The sequence below is a fragment of the Megascapheus bottae genome, chromosome 2 (assembly GCF_031878675.1).
Source record: "Megascapheus bottae isolate mThoBot1 chromosome 2, mThoBot2.hap1, whole genome shotgun sequence".
Lineage (NCBI taxonomy): Eukaryota > Metazoa > Chordata > Mammalia > Rodentia > Geomyidae > Megascapheus > Megascapheus bottae.
The window spans coordinates 46,819,215-46,841,912 of NC_143510.1; the positions used below are offsets into that span (position 1 = coordinate 46,819,215).

Here is a 22,698-nt window from a genome sequence, read left to right on the forward strand (position 1 = left end):
AGGGAGGATCAAACTGCCGGCCTGCACAAGATGAAGGTGTGCATGGGCTATACCAGATGGAAGGTGCAAGAGGTACAGGGTGGCGAACCAGTGATAGAGATTGATTATATTGGGAGAGGGCAGGAAGGAGGTGTGGCTTCAGTGATGACCTCATAGCTTGGGGGATCACTTACTACCCCAGGTTCCCTAGTTACCTGGGTTACAAATGCTGGGTGGGGGGGCCGGGAGTTTGGCCTAGTGGTTAAAGTGCTTGCCTAGCATGCACGAAGACCCGGGTTCGATTCCTCGGTACCACATATATAGAAAAAAGCCAGAAGTGGTGCTGAGGCTCAAGTGGTAGAGCTCTAGCCTTGAGAAAGTCCAAGGACAGTGCTCAGGCCCTGAGCTCAAGCCCAGGACTGGCAAAAAAAAAAAAAAATGCTGGGTGGGGACTTCTAGGGAGGGCCATGTGTGTGCAGAGGGAAAACAAAAGGAAGGGGTCATTTTTCCAGGACAGACCTAATTATATACATATATATGCATATACATACATAATTAAAACTGCCATTCGGGGCATATCTTAAGTGATAGAGCTCAAAGCCCTGAGTTCAAACCTACATGCTGTCAAAACATAATAATAATGAACTTGCTGGGTGCGGTGGCTCACGCCTGTAATCCTAGCTACTCAGGAGGCTGAGATCTGAGGATCAAGGTTTAAAGCCAGCCGTGGCACAAAAGGACCTCAGACTCTTATCTCCAATTAACCTCTAGAAAATGGGAAGTGGGGCTTGGCTCAAGGGTAGGGAGGTAGCCTTGAGCTGAAGAGCTCAGGGACAATGCCTAGGTGAGTTCCATGACCCACCCCCCCACAAAATAATAATAAACTTGCTGCCAGTTGTTCATGCCTGTAATCCAGTCCAAGCCCTAGTTCCAGCACACACATATACACACACAAATTAATATTGTCTAACTTTTGTCAGTACTAGAGTTTGAACTCAAGTTCCTGAATAAGTACTCTACCACTTAAGCCACATTCCTGGCCCTTTTGCTGTAGTTGTTTTTCATATAAGAACTCACACTTTTTACCCAGGTTGCCATGAAATTAATTTCTCTGACCTTCATCTCTTGCCTAGATGGGACGACAAGTATGAACTACCATATCCGCCTTGTTTAATAATAAATAAATAAATAAATAAATAAATAAATAAACGAAGCTGAGACCACTGGATTACACCCGTAATCCTAACTATTCAGAAGGCTGAGATCTGAGGATGGCAGTTAGAAGCCAGTCCCAAATCAGTCAAGTCTGCGAGATTCTTTTTTTTTTTTCCCCCAGTCCTGGCCCTTGGACACTGTTCTTGGACACATTTTGCTCAAGACTACCATTCTGCCACTTGAGCCACCGCACGACTTCTGACTTTTTCTGTGTATGTGGCACCGAGGAATTGAACCCAGAGCTTCATGCATGCTAAGTGAGCACTCTACCACTAGGCTATGCTCCTGGTCCCAAGTCTGTGAGATTCTTATCTTCAATTAACTACAAAAAAAAAAAAAAAAAAGCCTTAAGTAGAGCTGTGGTTCAAGTGGTAGAGCGCTAGCCTTGAGCCAAAGTTCAGAGACAGCACTCTGGCCCCAGTGCAAGCCCCCAAACACAGGCACACACGTGAGTGCTCACATGCAGTCAAAACAATACAAAAACATGCCTCCACCAAGAAAAACACGAACAACAGACAAACACACACACAAACACAAAAATCCTCCAAAACAAAACCACAAAGAACTACAAGGATACGATGGCTCAGTAGGTTTGTGCCATTCTACTCAATTACATGCACCGTGAAACGAGAGACTTGTGGAAATCAAAACTATGGGTGAATCTGTGGTGTCCATCAGTGAGGTACCTTGTTTTTGGTCTAAAGGGAAGCATGTTCAGGGTCTCTTTTTGAGTTTCAGGGGTTTTCCTGCCCAGGCTGGCTAGGAACCACCATCCTCACATCTCAGCCTCCCAGGTAGCAAGGATTATTAGGTGTGAGCAGACTAGACGGAGAGTATTTGATAAAAAGATTCAACAAGAAGCATTACTGAGGGGATACAAGACAGCTGGGCAGATCTGAGTCGCGCGTGTCTGGCGAATACAGCCAGGGCAGATCTGTGAAGTTCACTCCCGAGGTTATGCCGGGCTGGGCTGGGCATCCTCTCCCGTGACCCTCACCACCATCTGCATTCATTTCTGGGGGGCCTGGGGGCCGCCGGGTTCGGACCTCCAGAGTATCCCGCAGTCAGTGGCCCCGGAATGGCCTCACCAAAAATCCTTGGTGGGAAAGGATGTTCAGTGGACGGGCACCTGAAGTCTTCCGGATGGAGTCTCCAGAGATCGGAGAAGAGGTCCTGGCTGGGACAGCCAAAGGCGGCGGGCGAGGTGTGCCAACGCGCGCCTTCGGCCATCTTCGGGAAGTTTCGGCTCTTTCCGGCAGTTCTCGCTCGGCCCTCCACTCCAGCTGAGGGTTACTCTCCACCCCGCCGTCAGCTCGGGCTGCTCGGCACGCTGAGCTGAGTTCGAGTCTCACCCGTCCCTTTCTAAGACTTGTACAGTCCCTCGATAATGAGTGTCGCGACAGGCGAGCCCCCGAAAGGAGCGGGTAACTTGACGGCCAGTCAGGAAGCCCACCTCCGCCTTGTCGCCCTTCCACTCCCAGGGGGTCGACGGTGCGAGTCGGTCGGCGCTCGGGCCTGGTTCGCGCGCCCGTTGGCGGCGACAGCCTGGATCTCGGCCAATCAGGTTCACGCCCGCGCGAGTGCGCGCCCGACGCGCCGGCCTGGCTGAGTGGCGCGCGCGCTCCCGAGAAGGCTCCGGGGCGGGGCGAGCAGTGCGAGCCCGAGCGAGGGTCAGGCGTGAATCCGCCCGGCACTCCCGCGTCAGGCGAGGCGCGGCGAGGCAAAGCGAGGCGGCGATTCCTCCTCAGCCCGCCACCCCGCGGTCGAGGGAAGTGGGGAAGGTGGCGGTGGGGGCGGGGCGGCGTCCGGCTCCGAGAGAACTGGGGGAGGAGCGCGACTGCGGCGGCGGCAGCGGCAGCAGCGGTGGAATCGGTGGCGGCGGCGACCGAGGCTCCTGGGGAGAAGGAGGCGGATAATCTCCTTCCCCCCCCCCTCAAACCCCGAGAGTGTTCGAGGCGCCGAGCCCGGAACTGGAGGGACGCGCCGACTACGGGGAAGCCCGGGGCTAGGTGAGGCTGCGGAGGATGCCGGGTGACTGGGGGCTGGCGGGGCTGGAGAGGGGCGCTGAGGGAGGGGGGACGGGTCGAGGGAGGGGGCAGTGGCCGGGGGTCGGCGTGTCGGGGAGAAGGGGGTCGCGAGCCCTAGGGGACGCCGAGCGCTCCGAAGGTCGAGGGTCCGTGGGGTTTCGTCGGGGCGGGCGAGGCTCGCGGGCCTGAGTTGGGGGAGTTTGCAGAGGGATAGGCCCGGGAAACAATGGAGAGAGGGGGACTCCGGCGCTAAGCGTGGGGTGGGGGCGGTGGGGGAGTGCATTGTGAGAAATAACGCGCAAGATGGAAAAGGAATGGAAGGGCTGGGGTTATTTGGGATGGGAAGTACAACGAAATGAGGTCTAAAAGGTCATTTGAGTGGGTGTCGGAGGTCCTTAGGATTTGGGGGTCCTAATGGGATTTCGAAGATAAAAGAGATAGACACTCTTAGAATTGAGAGGGACACGGAGTTGAAAATAAAGCAAGGCACAGAAGTACAGGAGTGAAGGTTTGGGCTTGAATTAAGGGGTAGATCTAGTGGTGTAGAGTAGGTAAGTCTGCACAGTATCTTTGTCCTAATTCATTCAAGATGATGAGATTTTTTTAAAAAAATGCCGTTAAGTTTTTGCCCTTGCTAAGGAGTGGATACTATTCATTTAATTATTTTATTATATTCCATTCTCTTGATAAAGCATATCTTCCCAAATCCTCAGCAGTTATTACATATAATTTACTCGTGATTAATGAAGCGGAGAGTATAGACTAACCAAAAGAGATTTTGGGTTGAATTAAGCCAGTGATAATTCAGTATGTCTTGGGAGAAGGGGAAGTATCCAGAGTTTTTTTTTTGTTTGTTTGTTTCCTGTTGGACTGAAAGGTGATGAAGAGCCTTATATAAACTTAAGTTATACTGTACTTGGTCAGAATTGCAATTCTTCACTGTGAATTTCTCTCTGTGCTATCTGATACTGGAAGAGAGTTAAGAGTTTTACTTCAATAAATTGTTTTCTTGATGCTGACTTCAAATCGTCAGGCTGCCGTAAACCTTCCAGTTTAAGTTAAGGTGATTTAGGAATAATGTGGGAAAAATAGTTCTGGGATTAGGATCTTAATATTTGTACTTTCAGACCAAATTTGAGATGCTGCTAAGTGGAAGATTGATGATTTTGAAATGGTTGTTACCTTATTGCCTACATGTTCATATTAAGCTTTTTATTTGGGGGGCATTAAATTTTGCCGACTCATCAAAGATTTCTGGGCATTTGTTAGTTTCTATTCCTCAGCTGTGTGTCCCATGGTAGCATCAGACTATTTTATTAAGATCCAAAAATCATAATCTAAATTGTAGTTTCCTTATATGTTATAAAAATCAAACAAGGGGGTGAGTGTGCTCAATAGTGATGTGGCTCTTTATTGACTGAATTTCAGTGAGCTAATAGGCAAGGCACTAAGTTTTTTTTTTTTTTTTAACATGCCTTATCTCATTTAATCCTTATAAAAGCAGAAGTTAAATAATTTACTAAGGTCACAAGAGTAGTAAGTAACAAGGCTAACCAGAACTAATTCTATTGGATGCCTTCTTTAAATCTGCACTGCCTGATTGTTTTCTATTCCACCTTAATCTTGGTTGTGGTAAAGCACCCAGAACTGGTTGAAACTAGGGGCTGATAGGAACACTGTGATTTTGTTTAGATTGAGTAGTGGGTTGATCTAGAGTTTATGGAACATTTATTCTGAGTTTTACAGAACTTCTGATAATATGGCTAGAAAATCTTTTTGTTGAAAGATGTATTGTGATTATGAGTAATTTTCTGTTTAGCATACTACTGAAATACTGTGCATATGTGGCAGTCTTGTAGAAGGCAAGACAACCAGTAACCAATTAGCTGGAAAACAATTGAAAACTGCTCAGTGCTCAAGTGATCTCCAAGCACCTGTTGAGCCTACAATTGATACTGGCATTATCTCTAAATATAGACAGGAGCCTCGTAGAAACCCACAATGAAACATATAGAACTGAGAAACAGCTGGGACCTGGGGAAGTGGCCAAAAGTAACTGGTCAAAACATCAGCATAGCCTCTGGAGGCCTATTAGGCTGATTAGATGCTAGTAAATAGCAGGGGAAGAGGAATTTTCATTTGTTGAGGTTTATATATCCTAGTTACTGAAGTGTGTGTGACATATTCGTATGTGCAGATAATAGACACATATGTATTTAAAAGACTGTTAATCACCACCACCATTTTTCAGATGAGGCTCAGAAAAGTTTGCTAACATGCAGAGTGCCTTTTTTTTTTTTTAACCAGTCCTGGGCTTGGACTCAGCGCCTGAGCACTGTCCTTGGGCATTCTTCAAGGCTAGCACTCTACCACTTGAGCCACAGCACCACTTCTAGCTTTTTCTGTATATGTAGTACCAAGGAAATGAACCCCGGTCTTCTTGCATGTTAAGCAAGCACTCTACCACTAGGCCAAATTCCTGGTCCTAATCCTGAGGCTTGAACTCAGGGCCTGGTTGCTATCCCTGAGCTCTTTTTGGTTAAGGCTAAGACTCTACCACCTTGTGCCACAGTGCCACTTCCAGTGTTCTGGTAATTAACTGGAGACCAGAGGCTCATGCACTTTCCTGCCCAGGCTGGCTTTGAACCGTGATCTTCAGATCTCAGCCTCCTGAGTAGCTAGGATTACAGGTATGAGGTACCTGTAACTGGTGCTGTTTTTAAATGTGTAAACTGGGACATTAAAATACATTCATATTGCTAAACAATCTTGAGAACTTAAAAAAAATCTTTCCAGAGGAAAATAGTGTATCTACTAAGCAATTATTAGTCATTCTTCCATTATAGCTCAGCCATCATTCTGCCTTATAATCTTAGAGTAGCTTTGCTAGTCTAGATACCTCACAGATAGTGTAATCATTATTTGTCTGCCTGAGATTGAACCCAGAATCTCATGTATGAATGTATAAGCATGCTCTGTACTTCTGTACTACTGTACAGCAGTGCCTTTTGTGTTTGGCCTAGTTGATTCATACTGAAGCATGTATATACCTACTCTGTTTAAATTTTCCCCCCCCTAGAATCAGGTTTTGAACTCAGAACCTCATGCTTGCTTAGCTTTAGTAATGCTCCATTATGGGAGCTTCTTGCACTCAGCTTAATTTCTCCTTTAAGGCTAAATAAATTATTTATTTATTTGTCAGTCCTGGGGCTTGAACCCAGGGCCTGAACACTGTCCTTGGGCTTTGTCAAAACTAGAACTCTGCCATTTGAGCCACAGCCCCATTTCCAGCTTTTTCTATGTATATGGAACTGAGGCATCAAACCCAGGTCTTCATGCATGCGAGGCAAGCACTCTGCCACTAGACCACACTCCCAGTACCTATTACTAATTTTTCTTTTTTGCCAGTCCTGGGGCTTGAACTCAGGGCCTCAGCACTGTCCTTGGGCTTTCTCAAGATTAGAGCTCTAGCACTTGAGCCACAGCACCACTTCTGGCTTTTTCTATGTATGTTATCAAGGAATCAAACCCTAGTCTTTGTGCATTTGAGGCAAGGATTCTACCCTAGACCAAATTCCCGGTTTATTATTTATTTTTTTAAAAAATATTTTATTAACACTAATTTTTTACATCATATTTCAGATGTCATGTTTAACAGGTATTCAAGAAGGGAATCTCTATGCAATCACTGGCACATAAATTTTGGAACATAATTAAAATTAAGCTGAGAGTTTGTATGTCTTAGATTATCGATCTATATAATATAACATTATGCCCTTTTAAAATTTTTTTTTTGTGTTGGTAGTAAAGCTTGAACTCGAGTTTGAACGCTGTCCCTTAAGCTTTTTTTTTTAGTGATGATACTCTTACCACTTGAGCCACAACTCTACTTCGAGGTTTTTGGTAGTTAGTTGGATATGAGTCTTATAGTTGCTGGGTGCTGGTGGCTAACACCTGGAATCTTACCTATTCAGGAGGCTGATATTTAAGAATCACTGTTCTGAGCTAGACTCAGCTGGAAAGTCTCAGAGACTCTTATCTCCAATTAAATACTAGAAAACCAGAAGTGGAGCTAAGGTTCAAAATGGTGTAGTGATAGCCTTGAGCAAAAGAGCTCAGGGACAGTGCTCAGTCCCTGAGTTCAAAGCGGGCCCCCCCACCCCAGAGACAGACAGACAGACACAGACACACACACACACATATACATGTCATGTCTCAGATGCTTGCTGGGGAGGGAAATGAGACCCTATCCTAAAAGTAATGAATGAAAAACAGAGCTGGAGATGTCAATCAGTAATATTATGCCAGCCTAGCAAACATGAGGCCCTGAATTAAAATTCCTTGTACTTAAAAAAAAAATCAGAATCATAACGCATTTCTAGTATGCATTGGTTAGAATCTAGGGCTTTTTAAATTTTATTTTATTTTTTGTGCTGGCATCAGGTCTTGAACTCAAGGCTTCCACACTTTCACTCAGCTTTTTTGCTCTTAGCCAATGCTGTTCTACTTGGCCACACCTCTAAGTATGGTGAGGATTTTTCTTTTAATTTTATTTTTTTGGGGGGTCATGGGGCTTGAACTCTAGGCCTGGGCGCTGTCCCTGAGCTCTTTAGCTCAAGGCTACCACCCTACTCCTTGAGCCACAGCCCCACTTCCTGTTTTCTAGAGATTAATTGGAGATAAGAGTCTCCTGTTCTTTAGTGCCCAGGCTGGCTTTGAACCAAGATCCTCAGATCTCAGCCTCCTGAGTAGCTAGGATTATAGGCGTGAGGCCTGGTTTGGTGAGGATTTTTCTACCTGAATCTTGAACTTTAGATCCCAGCTTCCGTTGTCGTTGTTGGCACTAGCAAGAGATTTTTTTTTTTGCCAGTCCTGGGTCTTGAACTCAGGGCCTGAGCACTGTTCTTGGGTTTTCTCAAGGCTAGAGCTCTACCACTTGAGCCACAGCATCATTTCCAGCTTTTTCTGTATGTATGATTCTGAGGAATTGAACCTATGTATTTGTGCATGCTAGGAGAGCACTCTACCACTAGGCTAAATTCCTGGCCCCCATTGCCCTCAGAGACAGAGCTTAGGCCCTGAGTTGAAGCCCTACAACCAAAAGAGAGAAAAAAAAGTTTTATGTGAGCTGGGTACCAATGGCTCACACACAAGGATTGAGATTCAAAGCCAGCCTACACAGGAAAACTGGTGGGACTCCAATTAGAACACCAAAAGTTAGAAGTGGACCTGAGGCTCAGTGGTAGAGCACTAGACTTGAGCACAAGAGATAAGGACAGTGCCCAGACCTTGCTTGAGTTCAGGCCCTAGAACCAGCATCAATAAAATTGTTTTTAAGTGTATGAACTGTATCCTTTCATCTTCATTGAAAACTTTGAGTAATTGTTTTTGTTTTTGTTTTTGCCAGTCCTGGGGCTTGAACTCAGGGCCTGGGTACTGTCCTTGGTTTTTTCAAGGTTAGAACTGTACCACTTGAGTCACAGTACCACTTCTGGCTTTTTCTGTGTATATAATACCAGGTAATTAAACCCAGGGCTTTATGCATGCTAGGCCAGCACTCTACCACTAGGCCATGCTCCTGGTCCATGAGTGCCGGTTTTATAATTTAAATATTTATAACAAGTAATTGGAATACATGGGCAGAACATGAGGTAAAATTGGTTGAAGCCAATTGACTCTTATTTTCTCTCCTTCCATATTTATAGTCACACAGTGCCAAGTACAATAAAGTACCGGTAGTGAATGGTTTCTTAGGATCATCTTATCTCCCATTCACTTTTTTCTCCCCCCCAGTCTGGGGTTTGAACTCTGGCCTGAGCACTGTCCTTGAACTTTCTCAAGGCTAATACTCTACCACTTGAGCCATAGCACCGCTTCTGGCTTTTTCTGTGTGTGTGGTGCTGAAGAATCAAACCCAGGGCTCCATGCATGCTAGGCAAGCACTCTACTACTAGGCCACACTCCTGGCTCCCTATTTCATGTTTTTTTTTTTTTTTTTTTTGCCAGTCCTGGGCTTGAGCTCAGGGCCTGAGCACTGTCCTTGGACTTTCTCAAGGCTAGAGCTCTACCACTTGAGCCTCAGCACCACTTCCAGCTTTTTTCTATGTATGTGGTACCGAGGAATCGAACCCGGGTATTCATGCATGCTAGGCAAGCACTTTAACCACTAGGCCAAACTCCCGGTCCCCTATTTCATTTTTTCTAAATGCACATGAAGGTTAATTACTAGATGATTGGACTTCACACACACACACACACACACACACACACACACACATATATATATATATATGCAGCAGTGGGACTTGTACTCAGGGCTCTGTGCTTGGTAGGCAGGCATTCTACTATTTTAACTATGCTTTCAAGTTCATTTGCTATTTTCCCTTTATAAAAGACTAGAGAGTCCACCAATCTAAAATTCAGGCCAACTATTTGACAGTTGAATTAGTTGTAAAGTATTTTTAAAGATTTGAAATTTGTAATTTTAAGTTGCACAATTAAAGTCTGAATATTGATGATTCACCAGAGGCTGGCATTCATTCTCATTGTTCACAGTCAGCATGGCAGCCAATAGAAGTGGGTTCCTGAAATATATATAATCTTCATGCTTTGTAGTAGCAGGCCCTTAAAACATTCTGCAGGGTATAAGGAAAGCTGTTAGCTTAAATGAAATTTCTACACCCCATTCCTATGATTAATTTGTCAATAGACACAAGTTGATTGGAGGCATTTAGGAATCTATGCTGGTTTTTACTGGTTCAAACCCTAAGTGAATATTTTTTGGTTGTTGTAAATTACAAAGGAGAATTTTTGTATAGGACTGTGTGTGTGTGTGTGTGTGTGTGTGTGTGTGTATATGTTTATGTGTATTCTTTGGGATAGTCTATAGTCTTTTAGGATAAGAAGAAAGGTTTGATAAGACAGTTACAAGATGTAAATGAGTCAGGATAGGTAAGTGAATATATCTTTTATATTTGACAATGCTGGCAAGATACTACTTCCTGTTGACCTGAATAGTACTGAAAAGATCAATTTGTAAAGCCTGAAGTGTCTTCTAGTTTGAATACATGGGTCTGTTCTGTTGTAATTGGCCTACTACTGTTTTAAACCTCCCCAAAGTAGTAGAGTAGTACTTTTCTCAAAATTATCCACTTGTGTCTGATTATAGCTTGTCAGTGTGGTTAGTCCACAGCTGGTTCTTCCTGGCCTACAGTTACTTCAGTTATTTTGATTTATATTTCCTTATATTTCCTTTTTCCTTTCTTCCCTCCCTCTCCCCCCACCTTTTCTGCCAGTTCTGCGGCTTGAACTCAGGGCCTAGGCACTGTTCCTGAGCTCCTTTTGCTCAAAGCTAGTGCTCTACCACTTGCACCACAGCCCCACTTCCTGCTTCTTCTCTTGTTTTAAGTACTAAAGAATGGAATCCAGGGCTTCATGCATGCTAGGCAAGCACTCTATTACTAAGCCACATCCCCAGCCCCACTTTGATTTGAAGTGTACAACATGTCAGGCACTGGTGGCTGATGCCTGTAATCCTAGGTACTTAGGAGGCTGAGATCTGAGGATTATGATTCAGTCTGAAGATTCTGATTCTTCTGGGTCTGCTAGACCCAGCAGAAAAATCTGTGAGACTCTTACCTCCAATAAACTACTCAGAAAAAGCTGGAAATGATGCTACTGCTCAAGTGGTACAGTGCTAGCCTTAAATAAAAAGAGGCTCAGGGACAGCGCCCAGGCCTTGAATTCAAGCCCCAGGACTGGCAGATAAATAGTGCAACAGAACTATTTCTTCTGCTTATTTTGTTTGGTTATCCTTAATATCTTTATAGTAAATTGCCCTTGTTGCCCATACACATATGAATGAACCCTTTGTGTGAAGATTTTACATTTGATAAGAACAGTGAAACTTGTTTATAGCTATTATGGAATGAGCGGAAGCTAAAGTATAGAACTAAGTGAGACATTTAGTTTATTTCTAACCTTATGTTTGGTCATATCTTACTGGTCTACACAATATGTTGTTGTTTTTGTTGTTGTTGTTGTTGTTTTGCCAGTCCTGGGGCTTAAACTCGGGGCCTGAGCACTGTCCTCGGACATATTTTTGCTACAGGATAGCACTCTGTCACTTGAGCCACAGTGCCACTTCTGGCTTTTTCTATGTATGTGGTACTGAGGAATTGAACCTAGGGCTTCATGCGTGCTAGGTGAGCACTCTACCACTAGCCCTGCTCCTGGTCCTTTGCTTATGTTTTGTGTGTGGTGGGGGGCATGTGTGTGTGCCAGTCCTGCACTTGAACACAAGGCCTAGGCACTGCTCAATACTAGTTCTGTATACTTTGAGCTACTCTATTTCATCTTTTTTGATGGTTAATTGGAGATAATAGTCTCATAGACTTTCCTGGCTTTTAACCATGATCCTCAGATCTCAGCTCTTGAGTAGCTAGGATAACAAGTTGTGCAATTTGGTGCTTTTGCTTTTCTTAATTTATTACCTTATTTTTTTTATCTACAAGTGGTTGTCCAAAGGGGTTAAAATATAGTACGACCATTTATGTATATAGTGCATCTTAATCACTCTTTTCATCATTCTCTTTCCAGTCTCCCTTTCCCCTACTACCCACATCAAGTTTCCCATATTTTCATGTATGTAATGTGAACATTGAGTAATGACAATTTGTCCTCTGTTGCCTTTGCCTTTGCATTAATCACCAGCTTCCTAATCTCTTATTCAAAAAATGTTTAAGTTTCCTGATAATTTATTTTGCTAAACTGTTTATTGCTCAGAGGTTTACATCATAGAATTTTATTCTTGCATGCACTATAATTTAGTATGACTGGTCATGTGTATGTGATGTGCCCCTGGGTGTGTTTATTTGGGAGGTTATATTTTGGGTCTGCTATCCACATATGAGAGAAAAACATGCTCCCTTTATCCTTTTGGGCCTGACTTCACTAAGAATTAAACTTTTCAGCTCCATTCATTTCCCTGCAAAAGACATAATTTTATTCTCGCTGATGGTTGGATAAAATGAATATATATGTCTTTATATTTATATGTCACGTTTTCCCCTTGTCTTTTACAGTGCTAGCTTAGTAGTCATGAATTTCTTTAGCTCTGATTATTTCTCTATCAATTCTGAAGAATAGCAGCAGTCTATTCTAGGTTGACAATTGTCTTTCGGGGCTTAAATTATGTCTTTTCATTCATGCCCTCTTTGCATTTAATGTGCATGTTGAAAAATCTGCTGTTACTTGAATAGGCTTGTCATTGTAAGTTACTTGCTTCTTCTCTTTTGCAGTTTTCAGTATTGTCCGTATTTAGTATTTTTCTATATTATATTTAGGAGTTTTTTTTCTTTTTTTTGCCAGTTGTGGTGCTTGAGCTCAGGGCGTGGGCACTGTCCTTGGACTTTCTCAAAGCCAGAGCTCTACCACTTGAGCCTCAGCACCACTTCCAGCTTTTTTCTATGTATGTGGTACCAAGGAATTGAACCTGGGTCTTCATGCATGCTAGGCAAGCAATCTACCACTAGGCCAAACTCCTGGCCCTATTTAGGAGTTTTTTGTCTGTAATCTTAGCTTTTGGGAGTTCTGTGAGCTGTCACAAAGGATATCTTTCTTAAGATTGTAACCCTAGTCATTGGTAATTTGTTGAATAAGTTTTTATTACTGCTTCCTCATCTATCTCCATTTTAATTAAGTAAGTTTTAGTTTGATCTTTTCACAGTCTGAGAGGTTTTATAAGTCACATTATCTTTTTTTTTTTTTTTTTTTTGCAGTCATGGGACTTGAACTCTGGGCCTGCGCATTGTCTCTGAGCTCTTCAGCTCAAAGCTACCACCCTATCCCTTGAGCCACAGCGACACTTCTGGTTTTCTGGTGGTTAATTGGAGGTGAGAGTCTCATGGACTTTAGTGCCCGGGCTGGTTTTGAATGGAGATTCTCAGATCTCAGCCTCTTGAATAGTTAGGATTATAGGCGTGAGCTACTGTGCCTAGCTCTTCTAATTGTTTTTATTTTAATGTTTTTTGCAATATCTCCTATCTTGTTTTTCACCTCTTATGTTCTATACCTCATTTTTTTTTTTTTTTGGTATTAGTCCTGGGGCCTGAACTGTATTTGGGTGCTGTCCCAGAGCTTTTTTGATCAAGTCTATAGAATTTAACATGTCCATTCATGTGTATAGTGTATCTTGAACCACAGCTCCACTTCTGGCTGACTATAAGAGTCTAGGCACTGTCCCTGAATCTCTCTGTGCTCAAAGCTAGCACTCTGCCACTTAAGCCACAGTGCCACTTGTGGCCTTTTCTGGTATATGGTACTGAAGAACCAGACCCAGGGCTTCATGTATGCTAGGCAAACATTCTACTACTAAGCCACGTTCACAGCCTACCTAAGCTTTTGACAGCCTCCTGAATAGCTAAGATTATATGCATGAGCCACCAGTACCTGGCTTGATTAAGCTTTTTCTTTGTGCAGTTGAGTATTTCATTGCTAGGATTTCAGTTTGGTGGGATTTGTTTGGTTTTTTTGTTTGTTTATTTATTCCTGTCCTCGGCTTGAGCTCAGGGCCTGAGCACTGTCCTTAGGCTTTCTCAAGGCTAGAGCTCTACCACTTATGCCTCAGCACCACTTCTGCCTTTTTTTCCATGTATGTTGTACTGAGGAATCTAATGTGGGTCTTCATACATGCTAGGCAAGCACTCTACCACTAGGCCAAACTCCTGGCTCTGTTTATTTGTTTTAACTGTTTCTACCTTTTGATTGAATTTTTTGGTCAGTTGTAGGGGCTGAATTCAGGGCCTAGGCACTGTCTGAGTTCTTTTGCTCAAGGCTAGTGCTCTACTATTTTGAGCCACAGCTCCACTTCCAGTTTTTGGTGGTTAATTGGAGATAAAGAGTCTCATAGACTTTCTTACTGGGTCTGGCCAGCACTGTACCACTTAAGCCCACTTTCAGATTTTTCTGTAATTAATTGTAGATAAGAGTCACCATGGACTTTCCTGCCCAAGCTGGCTTTAAACTGCTATCTTCAGATCTTAGCCACGTACGTAGGTAGGATTACAGGCTTGAGCCACCAACGAACATCTGGCTGAATTCCTTTCTCTTACCTACATTGCCTGCCTTTTCAACTCCTTGTATTCTCTTGATGTTTATTTGATTTCTCTTGTTTGTTTGAATTCTCCTGCAATTTGTCCACTTGTATTTTAAATATGTTTCTTTATTTTTAAAAATTAATTATTATTATTATTATTTTTGTCAGTCCTGGGGCTTGAACTCTGGGCCGGGGCACTGTCCCTGAGGTCTTCAGTTCAAGGTGACCACCACAGTGGTACTTCCAGTTTTCTGGTGGTTAATTGGAGATGAGAGTCTCACTGACTTCTGTGCCCGGGTTGGGTTTGAACCCAGAACCTCAGATCTTAATCTCTTGAGTAGTTAGGATTGCAGGATAGAGTCACCAGTGCCCAGCTTATGTTTCTTTATTTCATTATAAACACAATTTTATTGAGCTCATTGTATTTTCTCCTTCACTCTCACTTAAGACCTTCATGTAACTTTACTGGTTTTTGAGGGAGAAATGTTGCCCTGCTTATTTATGATTTTTGTGACCTTTTGTTTGCAGTTATACATCTGGGTCCAGTATTAGTGGAGATTTCATCTCATGTATACTCTTAGTTGATGTTTTCTTGAAGCTTTATTGAAATGAAGTGATGAGGAATGGTAGTATATGGATTGGGAAGATGTTGATAAATAGTTTCAGTGCTTGAGACACTGTGTGACTCTTCTGAACTCAATGCCTGAAGAAAGCTACTTGTTGCAGTGTAGATCAGTCTTGTGTTTGTGTTGTTTGAGTGTAGATAAGGCATTGCTGCTGCTACATTCTTTTTGGATATAGGAACCAAGAATTTTCTTAAGCATTGTAGTACCAGGAAGGAGATAGAAGGGTAGTCCTATTGGACTAATACTAGGAATTTGGTTATATAAGGTAGAAAGTGGTAGGTAATCTAAGCTTTGTAGAGAAGTTCATGGGATGATAGAATAAGAAGAAAAAAATGGTTATTGGGTTACAGAGCAGTGGAGATGTAATGAGGGAAAATGAGTAGGTATATACACACTTACAAATTAAAAAAAAAAAGACCTAAACAAAACACAGAGAACACCAGTTATAAAGGAGAAAAGGGGAAAAGGAGAAGAAAAACATGCAAAGAAATATGAATAAAAACAAAACAAAAACAAAGAATAAATGATGTTCAGGTAGTCATAGTTACCAGATGTAAACTTAGCTTCTGAAGATTCTGGGGTAGGAAGGCTGGGGTAAGAGGGGGTACAAGAAAAACAGTTCATGGGCTGGAAGTTTGGTCTAGTGTTGAGTGCTTGCCTAGCATATATAAAGACCTGAGTTGGATTCCTTAGTACCACATACATAGAAAAAGCCGGAAGTGATGCTGTGGCTCAAGTGGTAGAGCTCTGGCCTTGAGAAAGCCCAAGGACAGTGCTCAGGCCCTGAGTTCAAGTCCCAAGGCTGGAAAAAAGAAAAGCATTCTACTTTTATGTATAAGGAAGGTATTGATGGGGAGGGAGGAGCCATAAGAGGGAGAAGAAACTATGATACAAAAGAAAAAAGAAAAAGGCAAGTAATGCATTTCAGATATAAAAGTTTCTAATTAAAGGCAGAGAAAGAGATGACCAGATTGGATAGAAGGGCTTAATAGTTTATTCTAAAATGTGTAGAAGAGTAATGGCCTTTATCTGATTCACAGAAAAGAACCGTACAATTAAAGAAATGTAAGACTAAAAGGGGCCGGGAGTTTTTGGCCTAGTGGTAGAGTGCTTGCCTAATGCACAAAGACCTGGGTTCGATTCCTTGGTACCACATACATAGAAAAAAGCTGGAAGTGGTGCTGAGGCTCAAGTGGTAGAGCTCTAGCCTTGAGAAAGTCCAAGGACAGTGCTCAGGCCCTGAGCTCAAGCCCTGGACTGGCAAAAAAAAAAAGAAATACAACATTCAAAACACTTGCATCAATATAGGAATAAAGAAAACAGATTTCTATACAGCAAGTAGGAATTTTCCATTGTTCTTATATGTCTGTGTGTACACACTTATGCACAGATCTTCTGCCTAAGGACTTTGCTTCCTACAGAGAGCTTGCTTGGGGCAAGGGCTTCAGAGTTCAAACTTACATGGTGACTGATGTTGCCTCTTAATTAGTTCAGCAGTGAGTCCCAATGCTGTTTGGTATGTTGTGGCTGCCACTATCTAAAGCTCACTATAGGGGACTTTGTGAACTGCTATAGGTTGGCAACATATTCCACTTGCATGTTGTGTTTCTGGGCCTGCCCCGGCACTTTTTTGCAGAAGGACCTACAACCATCCCGATGCCTAATCTTGTTTCCTACCCCACCAGTCTCTTGTAGACTCACTTTCTGGCAATTCTTGGTTACACACTGGGATACCATTAGTTTCCCAAATCAGGCCTCTCAGCAGATTAGTTTCCACCTCATCAAGTTCCTGGTCTGGCGATAAGTTTTATGGGTTGTATGTTTTTCCTAACGCTAAATTTCATCCTTTGGTGTTACTGTCTAATTTTAGTGTTGCTGTTCTGTCTTCCTGATTCCCTTTCCTTAGCCAGGAGAACTATAAGTTTCAGATTTCTTTCTTTCTCTCCCCTCCCTCCCTCTCTCCCTCTTTCCCTTCCTCCCCCCTCCCCCCTTTCCCCCCCTTTTTTTTTCCTTTATTTTTTTATTGTAATTAGTAAAAGGGTTACATGATATTTGCCAGATAGAAGGTGCATTAATTCACATACATTGATACCCTTTCACATGTCTTGGTACCCATTTCCCTCCCCCGCCCCTTCCCCCTTCTTTCTCTCTCTCTCTCTCTCTCTCTCTCTCTCCCCCCTCTCCCTCTCCCTCTCTCTCTCTCCTCCTCCCTCCCTCCCTCCCCCCCTCTCTCTCTTTCTCCCTCCCTCTCCATCCCTTCTCTTTCTTCCTCCCTTCCCCCCCTCCCTCCCTTCCTTCCTTCCTTCCTTCCTTCCTCCCACTGTACCACTAGGGCATGCTCCCAGGTCCCATTTATACATTTCTTGATTGCAGATATATACCACTCTGCCATAATGGAAACATATCCTGATTCTTCTTGTTGTGTTATATATTTCTTGGATTGTAGTCTTAGAAAAGTAATGTATGTTGAGGGAATTATGAAGAATAATAAGATTAGAACTTGCAAAAGTTTGTTTGGTAAATACTTAAATGTCTCTACCCCTCCCTCCCTCCTTCTTTCCTTCCCCCCTCCCTCCCTCCCTCCTTCCCTCTTTCTTTCCTCCCTCCACCCCCCTCTCTTGCCAGTCCTGGGGCTTGAACTCAGGGCTTGAACATTGTCCCTAAGCTTCTTTTGCTCAAGGCTAATACTGAACCACTTGAGCCACAGCACCACTTCTGGCTTTTTCTATGAATGTGGTACCTATTGAATCTAGAACTTCATGCATGCTAGGCAAACACTCTACTACTAAGCCATATTCCCAGCCCTCTCCTCTCACCCAGCTTTCTTTCTGAGACAGGGTCTGTCTTACTATGTGTACCTTAGGCTGTTCTTGAAGTCATGACTGCCCTGTATCAGTCTCCCAAGTACCAGAATTATAGATACATTCACTGTTCTCAGTCATTATTCTAACCATTTTGTTAGACAGAGATGATACAGAAATGAATTAAGACCAGGTTTGTACTCTCATGAGTATCTTTATTCCTAGTATAAAATGTTAAATAATGGATACTAAAGCTTGAGAGATCAAGTAACTTGCCCAAGGTTAAACAACTAGTTCTTGATAGATTTTTAACTAGAATGTAAGTCCTGACATGAGAATTAAGAACAAAACCTCTTTTCATTTATACAGAGTTTTGAGTGTTCATTGATATGTTTATCTCCCCATGTTAGGCATTGGGCATATGTCAAGTAAAACATGATATTGATATAGAGCTTAAAAAGTATTTCTTGGAGGGAGGCGGGAAATCTAGCATTCTTCTACTATATTATATTTAATTTACAGTCTTTATTCTCATGAGAGTGTTCTGACTATCAAATATTCTTTGGGGGGGGGAGTGCTGGGTATGAATAATATGTTAATTTGTTTAGGGAAGCCACCTTTCATCTCAGCATTTGATAGGCTGAGGCAGGAAAATTTTAAATTCTGAGGCCAGTATGGACTAATAGCAAGTTCAAAGACAAATGTATTACAAGGTTCTTTTTTTTTTTTTTTTTTTTTTTGCCAGTCCTAGGGCTTGAACTAGGGCCTAAGCATTGTTCCTCGGCTTTTTCAAGGGTAGAGCTCTACCAATTGAGCACAAATTCCAGCTTTTCTATATATGCGGTACTGAGGAATTGAACCTAGGTCTTTGTGCATGCTAGGCAAGCACTCTACCACTAGACCAAACTCCCAGCCCCCTGGCTTTTTCTGTGTATGTGGTACTAAGGAATGGAACCTGGATCTTCATGCATGCTAAGCAAGCATTCTACTACTAGGCCAAACTCCTGGCATTCCCCCCCCCCCTTTTTTTTTTAAAAATACACTCCCCTCAATTTATTTTTGTATTATTATTATTATTATTATTATTATTATTATTGCCAGTCCTGAGGCTTGAACTCAGGGCCTGAGCACTATCCTTGGGCTTTCTTCAAAGGCAGCTCTCTACCACTTGAGCCACAGTACCATTCCCAGCTTTTTTCAGTATTACCGAGGAATTGAACCTCAAGTGTCGTGTATGCTAGGCAAGCACTCTATCACTAGGCCAAACTCCCAGCCCCTTATTATTATTTTTAATAAGATCTAAACTTTTTCCCTGTAAGAGGATCTTTTTCAGCCAGGCACTAGTGGCTTACACCTATAATTCTTAGCTACTTAGAGGCTGAGATCTGAGGATCACAGTTCATAGCTAGCCTGGGCAAGATAATCCATGAGATTCTCCAATTAATTACAGAAAAATCTGGAGGTGGGCTTATGTAGTAGAGTGCTAGCTTGTATGTATGTATGTATGTATATATGTGTGTATGTGTGTATGTATGTATTTTTGTGGCTCATGGGGCTTGAACTTTGGGCCTGAGTGCTGTCCCTGAGCTCTTCAGCTCAAGGCAGTAGCCTTACCCCTCGAGCCTCAGCCCCACTTCCCATTTTCTAGAAATTAATTGGAGACAAGAATCTCATGTTCTTAGTTCTTTAGTACCCTAGTGCCCGAGTTGGCTTTGAACCAAGATCCTCAGATCTCAGCCTCCTAAGTAGCTAGAATTATAGGCGTGACCCATCCCACCCGGCATAGTGCTAGCTTTGAGCAAAACAAATTCTCACAGATAGTACCAGGCCCAGAGTTCAAGCCCCAGGAACATCAGGGGTGGTGGGGGGGCATGGAGGGGGAGGGAGGCAGACCCACAAAGTCTGTGAGAAGGTTATCTCCAATTAACCATCAGAAAACCAGAAGTGGAACTGTGGCGCATGGAATAGGGAGCACTAGCTTTGAGGGAAAAAGCTCACGGACAGTGTTAAAGCTCCATGACTGACCAAAAAATCTTTTTCTCTATTGATTGGTGTCCAAACTGATAGTTAAAATCAGCCTCATTGGGCTGGGAGTTTGGCCTAGTGGTAGAGTTCAGTAACACACACATAGAGAAGGCCAGAAGTGGTACTTTGGCTCAAGGGGAGCTCTAGCCTTGAGAAAACCCAAGGACAGTGATCAGGCTCTGAGCTCAAGCCCAGGACTGGCAAAAAACAAAAATCAGCCACATTATAAGTTAACTGGACTTTTGTACACTGACCTTTTTTAGTTAATGTAATGTGAAACCTCTTTTTTTTTTGGCCAGTCCTGGGCCTTGAACTCAGGATCTGGGCACTGTCCTTGGGCATTTTTTTTTCCTCAAGGCTAGAACTCTACCACTTGAGCCACAGCTCCACTTCTGGCTTTTTTTTGTGTATATGGTACCAAGGATTCGAACCCAGGTCTTTGTGTACGTTAGGTGAGCACTCTACCACTAGGCCAAACTCCCAGCCCAATGTAAAAGCTTTTTAAATTACAGTTTTCTTATTGACACAGAGTCTTATTGTGTAGCTGACCTGGAATTTGTGATCCTTCTTCCTCTCCCTCTTCAATGCTGGGATTATAGGTGTTTGTCAATATGCCTGGCTCTAAAAGTATTTTATTTTATTTTTATCCATTGTGGAACTTGAATAAAAATATTTTTTCTTATAGCATGATCTTGGATATTTAGATTTCTTTCTTTATTAAAGAATTTATTAACATTGATTTTTACATATTTCAAATGAGGTGTTTAACAGACAACTATTCAGGAAGGGAATCTATATACAATCATTGGCACTTAGATTTTAGAACATGATTAAAATTAGGCTAAGGGTTTGTATGTCATAGATACATATTAATCTATGAATAAAACATGTCTATAGGGTCATAAATTTTTATGTCTATGTAGTTGTGTTTATATTTCCAATACCATGTCCATAGCATTGGGTACGCAAATATTTTATTTTTATTTTTATTTATTTTTGTTTTTTTTATTTTTTGCCAGTCCTAGGCTTGAGTTCAAGGCCTGAACTCTGCCCTTGGACTTTCTCAAGGCTAGAGCTCTACCACTTAAGCCTCAGTACCACTTCTGGCTTTTTTCTATGTATGTGGTACCGAGGAATTGAACTTGGGTCTTGCATGCTAGGCAAGCACGGTACCACTAGGTCAAACTCTCGGCCACAGATCTTTTTTTTTTTTTAATTAATTAAAAATGTTTTATTAAAAGATTCTATTAACATTGATTTTTATGTCATATTTCAAATGCTATGTTTAACAAACAAGTTTTCAAGAAGGGAATTTCTATATATAATCACTGATGCATAATTTTTTTTTTTTTTTTTGCCAGTTCTGGGGCTTGAACTCAGAGCTTGAGCATGGTTCTTGGCCTTTCTGAAGGCTAGAGCTCTACCACTTGAGCCACAGGACCACTTGCGTTTTTTTTTTTCTACGTATGTGGTACCAAGGAATCAAACCCAGGACTTCGTGCATGCTAGGCAAGCATTATACCACTAGGCCAAACTCCTGGCCCCAGCTGGCAAAGAAATTTTAGAACATAATTAAAAAGCTGAGACTTTGTATGTCATAGATACATATGGATCTGTATAATAAAATGTATGTCTATAGAGTATATATAGCCCGTCATAGATATTTATGTCTATGTAGTTATATTTATATCTCCAAGAGTGTGTCAATAACTTTGGGTACCCAAATATTGAGTCATCATTCTTGTACTGTTTGAACCTAATATCTACATATCAAGGAGACGATGTGCCTTTTATTCCTTTGGTCCTGACTTAACTCACTCAGAATGATTCGCTCTAGTTTCATCCACTTCCCAGCAAATGCCATTATTTTATCTTGTCTTTTGGCAGTGTAGAATTCCATTATATATATATCCCACATTTTTTTTTTTTTATATCCATTCATCTGTAGTGGGGCATTTAGGTTGTTTCCATCCCTTTGCGATTGTGAATAGCTCGGTGATGAACATGGCTGTGCAGGTGTCCTTATCATATCCTGGGTTATGATGCTCTGGGTAGATGTGTAGAAGAGGTATGGCTGGATCATAGGGAAGGTCCATTATTAGTTGTTGTTGTGTTTTTTTGTTTTTTGCCAGTCCTGGGCTTGAGGTCAGGGCCTGAGCACTATCCTTGGACTTTGTCAAGGCTAGAGCTCTACCACTTGAGCCTCAGCACCCCTTCTGGCTTTTTTCTATGTATGTGGTGCCAAGGAATTGAACCCGGCTCTTTGTGCATGCTAGGCAAGCACTCTACCACTGGGTCAAACTCCCAGCCCCAGTTTTAATTTTTTGAGAAACCTCCAAACTGCCTTCCAGAGTGACTGTACTAGTTTACATTCCCACTAGCAGTGCAGTAGGGTTCCTCTCTCTCCACATCCCTGCCAGCAAATGTCATTGTCAGATTTCAGAGTATTGGCCATTCTGATTGGGATATGGTGGTATCTTAGGGTTGTCTCCACCCTCCTCCCCCGTAGTGGGGTTTGAACTCAGGGCCTGGGCACTGTCCCTAAGCTCTTTTATTCAAGGTCACAGTATCCCCCCCCCCTTTTTTTTTTGCTAGTCCTGGTGATTGAACTCAGGGTCTGAGTGCTGTCCTTGAGCTTTCTCAAGCTAGAGCTCTACCACTTGAGAGCCACAGCACCATTTCCAACTTTTTCTATGTATGTGGTTCCGAGGAATCAAACCCAGGTCTTCCTGCATGCTAGGTAAGCACTCTACCACTAGGCCAAACTCCCAGCCCAATACTTCCAGTCCCCTCCCCCCTCTGCACTTACAGCGTAAGCTTTATTAGGAATAAGAGAACATATTTTCCTTCATTGTACTCAGTCCAGCAGAGCCCAGGTCTGATGCTCTTGCTCATAATTCACAGTGGAGAGACTTCAGGCTTTGCCACTT

General features: G+C 42.7%; 1 protein-coding gene across 3 annotated transcripts in view; it reads left to right on the plus strand.

The window, feature by feature from the left end:
* The first annotated feature begins 2,876 nt into the window (after nucleotides 1–2,876).
* Nucleotides 2,877–22,698, plus strand: part of Spats2 (spermatogenesis associated serine rich 2) — a 64,886-nt gene continuing 45,064 nt past the window's right edge. Inside the window, exons 1-2 of one of the 3 annotated variants that reach the window (XM_090325248.1) lie at nucleotides 3,122–3,203; nucleotides 13,001–13,114. The gene's annotated coding sequence lies outside the window, so the exon portion shown is untranslated. Of the gene's footprint in view, nucleotides 3,204–13,000; nucleotides 13,115–22,698 lie in introns of all 3 variants that reach the window. The other 2 variants (XM_090325258.1, XM_090325239.1) reach the window with 2 other exon arrangements.